This window comes from Sabethes cyaneus, chromosome 2, assembly GCF_943734655.1.
Source record: "Sabethes cyaneus chromosome 2, idSabCyanKW18_F2, whole genome shotgun sequence".
Lineage (NCBI taxonomy): Eukaryota > Metazoa > Arthropoda > Insecta > Diptera > Culicidae > Sabethes > Sabethes cyaneus.
Genome location: NC_071354.1, coordinates 175,436,514 through 175,448,200, shown reverse-complemented (window position 1 = coordinate 175,448,200; position 11,687 = coordinate 175,436,514).

The following is an 11,687-nucleotide window of genomic DNA, read 5'->3' as shown; positions in this document are numbered from 1 at the left end:
CTTTTGTGAGCATTTTGATATTTTAAATAGATTTCTAATCTAGTGAATTTAAAGCAGCATACGACCAGCTATGACAGATAATGCACGAATACGGTTTTCTGGATAAGCTGACGCGACTGATTAGAGCTACATTGAATCGAGTGATGTGTTTCGTGCGCATCTCGGGAGCACTCGAGTCCCTTCGAGGCGTGGCGAGCACCTCCTCGACATCGCTATCTTGGTCTACAGAGTTTGACAGTACCCCCATTAAGTTGGACCCCTCACTATTGTACCCCAAACAACAATGGCCGTCGCATTTGATTTTCTATGAAGTGATTTCCCGCCCAGTGTTTTCAACGTTTCAGTTTCAGTCACAGAAAAATGGCGACGTGCCGGGGGGTCGGTGGCGAGGGTTGAGACAAGGTGACGGCTTATCCTGCATGCTGCTCAACATCGCTCGATCCGGAGAGCGGGCATCGAAGCGAGAGGCACGATTTCCACCATTTCTTCTATTTCCATTTCTTTGTTATCAGAGCCTGGAACTTTGCGACGACGGAGACAGTTTACGCCAGACTGAAAGCAGAGTCGAGGAGGATTGGGCTAAAAATAAATGCGTCAAAGAACAAATACAAGAAAGGGAAAGGCTTAAAGGAAACAAACACGTGCCTAGCACAGACGATAACCGTTGACGATGACGAACTAGAAGTGTTAACACTCTAACGGGCAACACGTAAAAACGATGCGATCGAGCAAATGATTACTTTATCATGAAAGTCAAACTCAAAAGAAGCTCGAGTGTTGATTTTCTTGGGAAAATAGTTATCTTGAGGACCGCTAGGTATGAAATAGTTCAATTTCTCTTTTTAGTTTTTCATGCCTAACGCTCTACCCAAATATTGTTTCAGTTCAAATATATCACAAAATTGAAGAAAAGCATGCAAACTACTCGTAAGAAAAATTTGAGATCGAACATTTTGTTGTAGATGTCCTTTTTCTTCAAACGTAAAAGAGGGAATATTCGCACAATAATTTTTTTCGGAATTTTTTGGAATTCTTGTTTTTGAAAGATGATAACTTTTGAATGCATGGTCGGAATGTTGTGATAATAGTATCAACATATCAGGAAATTTGTTCTGAACATATTTCTCATATTGTCAATTCAAGACAAATTCCATATGTGGCTCTGGAGCTCCAAAAGCGAAGGCCGTCTACAGACGGTCTTACCCTTTAGAGGGTTAAATGAGTTCGTGTATTTGGGATCGCAAGTGGCCGCGGACAACAACACTAATAAGGATATTCAGCGGTGCATTCAAGCGGGAAATCGGGTCTTCTTTGCCCTTCGCAAAATGCTATACGATCAAGAAGCATACACCGCCGTACGAAGCTGACAATGTACAAAACCCTTATTAGACCGCTAGTCCTTTATGGGATGCCGTGACGCTGCTCACGGAGAACATACGTACCCTTGCCGTGGCCGAGCGGAAGGTGCTGTAGACGATATTTAGCGGAGTACAAACTGAAAGCGGAGAATGGCGAAGGTGTATGAATTGTACATGAATTGTACATTGTACATCTGGCAAAAGTCGGTAGACTACGGTGGGCTGGACACATCGTAAGGATGCCGGACGACAATGGGACGAAAATAGTTCCCTTCAACAACCCCATCGGTACCAGGACCAGCCGGGCTCAACGTGCAGCTCAAAAGTAGAGGCGACTTCTTAGCGACAAGTGGCCCAAGATCGTGTTAAAAGGAGACGACTGTTTGAAACACCACGAGCCACCCCGGATCTATGCTTCTGACAATAACGACAACGATGGCGCTTATATAAATTTTTTGTATGAGAGTTTTCCGCTGGAACATTTTCATTTCTCTTGACATCGACGCGACGACTCGGCAATATAAAATTAATAATTTCCTAGCTACGCCAATGATTGGGTAGGCCAATTAGATTGAAATGCAGTTTGATTGTCGTTCACAGACGTTCGTCGAGTATGTTTGACAGAACATGTCTATTGTGAAGCCATCTGTGAGATTTTTCAGCTTTTTGGATGACCATTGTATTTCAGTGTCAGTAGCAAATAGTTCCTAGATGATTCGGTGTGAGACGACCACAAAGTTGACCACTGTTGCCAATTTTGCGATTCCTAACAAAATTCCAGAAACACAAAGCGTCCTGTTTAATGGATGACTGAATCCTCTGCAAATAGTTGCCCAAGTAACAATTTAAGCCTGGTCAAACGTTTTTAAAGCTGATTTTATTCAACTTGTGGCTGAACTATGGTTTAGGTTTAGAAGTAAAAACCTTTTTCAGCTCTTAAACATCTAAATCTGGTGATTTTATCAAGCTTCGAGTTTGTTAATAGCTGCTTTGAAAGCTGCAATGAAGCTTAATAGAGGATTTTGCGCATTTTTAAGCAGCCAGTTTGCACAATGCTGTCAATTCAATATGCTTTTCCAGTCGCTTAAGCAACGTCTCATCAATCTTTATGCAGCCAAAACAAATCTATTTTTAAAATTAAAAAAATGTAACGCGATATCTTTTATTTTGCCGTAAACATTGTCGAACGTGATATTTTTAATTTCGGATAACTTTAATTCGTATAAGTAAGCTAAAAATGCATGTATTTTTTCGGGAATTGAACCCGCGACCTTCTGGTCCATAAGCACTCACCGTATGATCCGCCCCATCTGCATCTGCAGAACAGACAGTGGGAATATCTTTACACCTGAAAGCAGTCGATAATATCGATAACTGACAAACTTTTGCTGTCAGCTAAATTGCGAAACTCTATGATCCAACAGTATGTGTGCTGTGAGGCGAATGAAAACTTGGTAGTAGTTTGTAAAGCCACTTTAACACCTTTAAGCAGCCTTAAAGTAGTTTAAAAGCTGTTAGCCTAATGAAAGCCTCTGCTCTACACTTTAACACCTTTAAGCAGCCTTTAAACGGTTTGATGTTTATGGCTGTTTAGAAGCGGATTGTTTATCAGAAAAATCCGCTATTAAGCCTTTTTATCAGCCTTTGAGAAAGAGCTGGTTTGAAGCACTAAAAGTAGTTTAAACATCGCTTGTTCAACCACCATTTAAGTGCTTAAGTGAAACTAGTTACGCTGATTTGTGCATCGCTGGATGGGTCAAAATCATGCGTCAGAATAGCGGGTGAGACCTCAGCCGTTTTCGTGACGGATGGACGAAAGCGGTTGGACGCGCTATCTAACTTGCTATTCAACATCAGTGTTGCAAAGCCCACTCTCGCAAAGCCCACTTACACACGCGTACTCGTTCTAACGAGCACGCCGGCATAAACGTCCCTTTCGGACTCACGCTCTCATTTATTCATGCACTGCGACGAGTTTTAGCGAATGTGTATTTAGCTAACCGGAACAGCTACGGTCGTCAACCAGAGCAACTAATACCGGTCACACGGGAGGGCTCGTACTTCCGCCCGTGAGTAGAATCAAGGGTCAAGATGAAGAAGAAAGGAAAAAGTAATGCAAAATCTGAATCCCAGTGCCTCCAACTCTCACCAGGGCTGCTGGTTGATCACGAGTTGTTTGACTCGCGAGAGGGCTATGCAGAAAGACGATATGAGTCTGTGAGTTAGCGAGTGTGTAGGGGGATTAGGGGCATACTCGGCACACGGGGCAAAACGGGCATCCCTCTTTTCTCCGAAAGTACGCATTTTGTAATGCGCATGCGAAAACACTGCTATAGGTACTATAATATCTATTTATCAAAAAATGAGTGTCTCTCCTTTTAATACACAGAGTTATACAGTGGACCCCCGTTCGTTTGAACGATCCCTCATGCAAACTAACGGGGTTCGTTTTTAATTTGAACAGCTAGCAACCCTAAATATGCTGAAACTTGTATGAACTGGCCGCCCTGCTCTTTGTTATTGCTTTGGTGGTTCGTTTAGTTGGTAGTTGCAAGCAGCGAATATGTTATTCTCCGATCGGATTTCTATCGTAATCGTTGGGAAACGAAATGTGAAACTGATTAAACTAGGATTAAACACGCTAGATCAGTAGAAAAAAATCGTGTTTATGTGCATTGTTTGCGAAGGCAAATGATGCCATGTTGAGAATGACATTTGAACCATTTTTAATTTGCACTTCGTGCAAACCAGCGGGGTTCAAATTAAAAAGTGTTCAGATTAAAAACGGTCAAACGAACGGGGGTCCACGGTATTAAAAAATTCAACTTGGTTCGAAACACTGAAAAAATTATTATTTTGGAGCACTACCAAATAAGTTTGGTCAACCAGAGCAACTAATACCGGTCACACGGGAGGGCTCGTACTTCCGCCCGTGAGTAGAATCAAGGGTCAAGATGAAGAAGAAAGGAAAAAGTAATGCAAAATCTGAATCCCAGTGCCTCCAACTCTCACCAGGGCTGCTGGTTGATCACGAGTTGTTTGACTCGCGAGAGGGCTATGCAGAAAGACGATATGAGTCTGTGAGTTAGCGAGTGTGTAGGGGGATTAGGGGCATACTCGGCACACGGGGCAAAACGGGCATCCCTCTTTTCTCCGAAAGTACGCATTTTGTAATGCGCATGCGAAAACACTGCTATAGGTACTATAATATCTATTTATCAAAAAATGAGTGTCTCTCCTTTTAATACACAGAGTTATACAGTGGACCCCCGTTCGTTTGAACGATCCCTCATGCAAACTAACGGGGTTCGTTTTTAATTTGAACAGCTAGCAACCCTAAATATGCTGAAACTTGTATGAACTGGCCGCCCTGCTCTTTGTTATTGCTTTGGTGGTTCGTTTAGTTGGTAGTTGCAAGCAGCGAATATGTTATTCTCCGATCGGATTTCTATCGTAATCGTTGGGAAACGAAATGTGAAACTGATTAAACTAGGATTAAACACGCTAGATCAGTAGAAAAAAATCGTGTTTATGTGCATTGTTTGCGAAGGCAAATGATGCCATGTTGAGAATGACATTTGAACCATTTTTAATTTGCACTTCGTGCAAACCAGCGGGGTTCAAATTAAAAAGTGTTCAGATTAAAAACGGTCAAACGAACGGGGGTCCACGGTATTAAAAAATTCAACTTGGTTCGAAACACTGAAAAAATTATTATTTTGGAGCACTACCAAATAAGTTTTTACGATCATTTAAATACCTTAAACTATCGAGTGCACACTGCAACATGATGTATACATCGTATCTCAAATTTCACCGTCATTGAAGTTTTGATTTTATATTAGTGGAAAACCCCATTTTTACTTTGACTGGGTGGTTTTCGCTCCCACTACAGAACAAGGGTTGGTGGACCATATTTTGGATTAGGTTCGATGCTACTGTATTACTACCTGCGAATTCAGAATCCTCGTATATCAGCTGGCAGAGGGAAACGGAAAAGCATATGTCTTCAACACTAAAACACTGCTAGTTTAAGCGTCATCCGACACTTTCTTTGTGTGCTCCAGAGACAACCTCCGCGGCTCAATAGGCTATAAGCGGCTAGCCGTAAATAATTTTTTCGACGTTTTGAGACGTTTTATGTGTATGTATGGGTGTATATTTGTATGTATGTGTGTATGTTTGTGTGAAGGTGTGTGTATATGTATGTGTGGGAGTGTGTGCGTATGTGCACCAAGGTGGTGGCAAAATGGCAAATGAAGTGTGGCGCATACCCATGAACCACGAGCTGTATACAAATATGCTGATGTAGTGATGGTAATAAAATGTGGTAGGGTGGGTTGGGTAAGTGGTCAGAATACCCGAGGGAAGAGTAGCCAAAACTATTTTCAGCAGAGCCAAAGACCGAAGAATTCGGGGCAAGCAGTGCGCTGTCTAGGATGATGCACGGTCAGTTGGTGTTCGAGAGGATTGGAGACCGGCTTTCCAGTATACAAAATTAATAAGCGTTTTTTCGATTACCCTCCTTAATATCTAAGTTTTCGTTCTCTCCTCCCTCTCGCCTTGTACCACTCTGTTTGGATGATACTAGAAACACCCTTGTTTTGTTACATTCTTCTACCATTCCCTCCGTTGATTGTAAAAACTGCCGTTATAAAAAATTAAGATGAACTCGTCTGATTATGTTGAAATTCTGAAACGCTAGTATTCACTCCAGTTCGTTTATAAAATCTTTGAAGGACATCCGGAAAATTCATATATTTTACAGCATCTAGGGAATCGTTTTGCGACGATTGTATGCCAACTAGCAGCAGTATTATTCTATCAGAAAGAAAATTATTTCATGGCTTCATTTCTAATACATCTAAAATCAAGTATGTCACAGCAATTTTCACAATCTCATACCTGGCTCACGAGGTAATCCTAAATTGTGTGTGCGGCTGTAAAAAATAGTCATGATGTAAAAATACATAACTTGTGCCTTAAATAAAATGCCTTAAATAATTGTTGGAAAACGAGAATGCAACGTATAAACAACATAAACTTAGTTGTTCTGTTTTTCAATAATATAACTGACAAAGTTTTTGCAATTTAAACAAGACCTTCGTGTAACCAAATTCTAGTACCAGTATCAATTTTTTTTGTGTTAAAAAAGGTTGTAACTGCTGCTTGGGATGTACTACAAACCATTGCCCTGCAAGTACTCTTGCAATCCTGTGCACTGAAATCTGTGTTATTCAAATTTTAGTCAACAACGATTGAAGTTTGCTGCTCTCCGTCATTAACTACGCAAGCAAAATCATTGAAACGTATCCAGCGGACATCTAATTTATTAAATGGTGCTTCGATTACATGCACATCCCCCTGCTGTAAAGAACGGTGGGTTCACTATATTGAGCAGAAACTTTTTCTTTCCGCTCGTTTTATTACTGTTGATCAATAAACATTTCACGGAAAACAAACTTCCGTGCTACAGGCGAGCCAAAGTTTGATCCTTCGGTCGCTTGTTATTTTCGCTGCCTGTAGTGACTGAATCTAAAAGAGGATAAAAAAAATTTCTAGTATGCTGCATCTAGCTAGCATATCATTCGACGATTGCGCTTCCAATTTCGATATTATGATGGAGCAAACTGCATGCACCGCATCGGGCACAAATTTACCGAAAATATTTCCGCACCGGCTGCAATGCGGTCGGGTAGAATCCCAGGGTAGAATTATAAACAAAACTGTAAAACTTGAATGTTTATATCCGGCATGTTTTATGTTTACTCGCAATCGAACGATAAAACTAAAACTCATCTTTTACTTTGAAATTTACATTTCACAAGGAATCGACCATTTGCTGCTGTAGAAAGTTTGAGGAAATATTTTGCATGGGAAAGTACATTCGGCAAATGACCCGAGATGGCAATCAATCTTTTTTTTGCTTCGACTCTATTGCAGCAGAATATAAGATGAGAACAGTACGCTGAGTAAAAAACCAAACCATGATTCGTTAAAAACGATTAAAGATCTAGGTGTTATAGGAGACAACTAGTGGTACAAATCCGTATTCATATGCCAACATGCAGATTTCGTTTTTCAACATTTGAAATTTTAGGGACATGTTATTTGGGTAAAATCATAGTGTTAGATGTTAATTTTAATGTATAACATCTGGTTTTGGAAAAAATGGTTTTTATTTACCCATTGGCGGAACTAGCCCTCATTTCTAGGGGGGGGGGGCTATAGCCCTCGGCATTTTTTCGACCATTTTATTTCCTTGGCATATTAAAATTAAATGTACATTGATGCATAGGAACTTTAAGTTGCGATGCATATAAAAATTACTCTCAAGTTTTTATTATGTAAAGTTATCTAACTATAGTTTTTTCTTAAATTTAAAAATCCAGCTTAATTTTTCTAGGGGGGGTTAAATGTCTTCTAGGGGAGGGGGGGGGGCTAAGCCCCCCCCCCTAGTTACGCCAATGTATTTATCTGAAAAAATAAATAAATTAGCGCATAAAAAAATCCACTCAAATTCATATTCGTACAGGATTCGAACTAACAGTTTTGATTTCGCAAATGTGGCTTATTTTCAAAGACTAGTATTTAGTACGGTATCCCTTGGCCATTGCAACTGCCTTTTAGTCGTTTTGGAATGCTGTCTACGAGTTTTTTCGTGTAAGCGGTGGGAATTTGGTCCCATTCGTCCATCAAGTGCTTTCTAAGATCGTTTTTGTTAGAAATCTGGTGGTTTCTAACTTTTTTGTCGAAATATTCCAAATGGTTTTCAATGAGATTGATGTCTGGAGATATTGTGGTGGAGGATCAATAAGTTTTGAGCAGTTGTAAAAGTACCATGTGCGTTTATTAAGTGCTTTGTGCTTTGGGTCATCGTTTCGGTAAAACTTGAACCTCTAACTAAAGCCCATTTCGTTGGCACTTGGCTTACAATTTTGCTTTAAAATATCGAAAAAGACATTTTGATCCATTATGCCATTATGTGCAGCAACAGGTACGAAATGTTAAATTCCGTCCCTACGTTTGCGCACGAGACATCAATTTTATTAAGCTTTTAATCGATCCAAGCTATCGAACATAGGGGATCATTGCATATTCAACGAACGCATTTTACGTGCATGACATCAAATTCAAAGAAAAGAATAGGGGAGTGTAGTCGTGGTTGGGCCACGTTTTGGAATTCGCCCATAACTTTCGTTTCAAAAGGAATTTTGGAAATCTAAATACATCGTTTCAAAGGTCTAAGAATAAGGTATATTTCCGGAAAGCTCTGAGCTGATTGCTTGAAAAATAAAAAAGTTATAGGCATTTATGTGAAGACAAAAAATGTTGCCATAGCCGGCCATGTTGTACAGGTTGGACCACCGCAGAAAAACTAAGACATACGTATTGAAATTCTATATAGAGACATGAAAAGAATGAATTCCTTGAACAACGGCTTATATAGGTACAAATACCCTATTTTTAATTGCATTTTTGCGAAATTTTGGCGATCTTGTAAAATCAATATTGCTACAATCGCCTTTTCCGAAGTGTACAACTACAAAGAAAAAAACAACAGAAATCTAGGTTTTTATCGCATTAATTCGGCTTTATTTCATCACATTTTACGTGACTGACATTCCCTAGCAATTATTGCGCTTCTACGCTTAAAATTATGATGGCCCAACCATGACTACTCAAGTGGTCCGATCTTAGCGCTTTTCTAGTATTTCACCTTAGCCTTCCCAAACACCCTACTGGAGGCGATTTTTCTATAGTCGTCGTGTGCAGCACAACTCACTTCATACATTTTCAAAATTTATCTCGATAATTGTATTTCATGAATCATTTCTTGAAGAAAAGTTCATTCCCAGTAAACCATTTGGTTTGTATATCTCGATTGCAACTGAGGTATACGAAATCATATCTGAACGAAAAAGTTATATTTCACGCCATATAAGAACATATATGTACCAAAGTGGAGGCGATATACGTGCGAAAATTTTGACAACTATTTGTAATTCTATTTTGCGCAGTTTTTATAACACGCAACTAAATACTCCTGAATATATGATTAAGATATAATCAAATATTGCAATTGTCTATCCTGCTTTATAATTCACAGTCATGAATTGTATATGAAGACACGCACGACTGCAAAACAACTTATTGTTCACTTCGATTTGACATACTCTAATCATTATACAATTCCAATGTGAAATTGACATGAAAACGATTTAATGTGAACTTTCTATTACGATTTTGTGTTATCTGGGTTGCGCCTGGAAAACTTTTTTTGTAAGATTTAGTCACTGAATTCAGTACGGGTGTTTTGAATACACGATTGAAACTCACAATATAGTGAAAAGTTAGGTATCACAGTAAGAAGTTTTACAATGGTTGTATCATAGATATTATGAGATATTAAAACTGTAAAGTCGTGATGGCCCGACCATAACAGTGGCCCGACGATAACGACAATACCCTATACCGTGGACCCCCGTTTGTTTGACCGTTTTTAATCTGAACACTTTTTAATTTGCACCCCGTTGGTTTGCACGACGTGCAAATTAAAAATGGTTCAAATGTCATTCTCAACATGACATCATTTGCTTATGCAGACAATGCGCATAAACGCGATTTGTTTGTACTGATCTAGCGTGTTTAATCTGTTTCACATTGTGTTTTCCCAACGATTATGATAGAAATCCGATCGGAAAATGAAATATTCGCTGCTTCCAACTTCCAACTGAATCAAACCACCAAAACAATAACAAAGAGTAGGGTGACCAGTTCACACAAGTTCCAGCATATTTAGGGTTGCCAGTTGTTCAAATTAAAAACCAACCCCGTTAGTTTGCATGAGGAATCGTTCAAACGAACGGAAGACCACTGTAGTTCGTGACTTGTTGTTGGAACAGGAAGGCCCGGTCACTATTTTCCAGAAATATAAACGAATGAAATAGTAGATATACATAGTTGTCGTCCCAGACTTGGGAAGCAAAAATGTGCTCGCACATGATTGGTTGATTGATCAATTCTCGCACGACACGTGCGGAAGGCCTGTGTGCAAAATGCGTATATTCCAATGCAATTTTTCTTCCCCAATAGTGTCGGAGCCGTGGTAGACTCCTCGGAATGGAACGAAATGACTTCCTAGCCTTGTTGCGGCATAAGCAAACATGTTTTAACAGGAACGGTGAAGGAAGCACTAGTTTCAAACTAAAACTTCTCCATTTATTTGCTTTTCAAGCTTAAACTAACACGTGGTAAAACACTGGAACAATTTGACAGTTTTTCCATGGGTTTTGGGTCAAATTTCCGCCACCTAGTAAAATCCGTATGCATTGTGTCTGGGTGTTAACTCCAAAACGCTTTGACCGATCGCCATCAAACTTGCACGCATATTCCTTGATAAAAGGGGATCAGCACTGGGAGGGTTGATAAGAAGGAGGGAGGCCATAACTCCGAAATTCCTGGACGGTTCTTCACCAAACTTGGCATACATGTTTTGACACAAGGGAATCAGCACTGAAGGGTTGACCGGAAGAAGGCAGTGGGCAGTGGGGAGGCACAACTCCGAAACACCTGTACCGTTATTTATCAAACTTGGCACACATGTTCATTAGGATAAGGGAATTAGAACTCAGGGTGTTGACAAAAGGGGGAGGGGGTTTCATAACAGGGGGGAAACCATAACTTCGAAATGCCTGGACAATTCTTCATCAAACTTGGCACACATAATTAGTGCATGCATAATTAGCTTTCCTTGACATTAGGGAATTAGCACTGGGAAGTTGACAAAAGGGGGGAATCCCTAACAAGGGGAGGAGATATCTAAATAAGTAAAAGGGGTTGCGTTTCTCTTGCACTTAAACCGATTGCAGTCATGCAACTGACTGAGAAAAGAGGGGGGTTTCTCCGAGGAGGAATATATGGTAAATAAACCTTTCACCCTTATTCTGCGAGTCACGTGACTCAATACGACAATTGTCACTCGCCGTGACTCGCCACCTGTGTCACCTAGGTAACAAACCCCTGACACCTAAGTGACAAACCGTGTCAAAATGTAAGCGTTAAGCGTTAAGCGAACAAAATGTTTTTATAGCCAGATGGCGGAAATATATACGTGGTGAAAACATATTCGTTACCCTATGCAGCCAATGCACCGACGAACCGACATGACATTCCAAACATTTTCCTTAAAAAACTTGCGTCCGAAAATTTGAATCAAAATACATTAAACAGTAACCCCATCTGCACAACGGATCGCTATTTATCTTGGAAAAGTAGAGAACAGGTTTGGCAGAATATCATTCACTAACTATGTGTGACCGACACGAA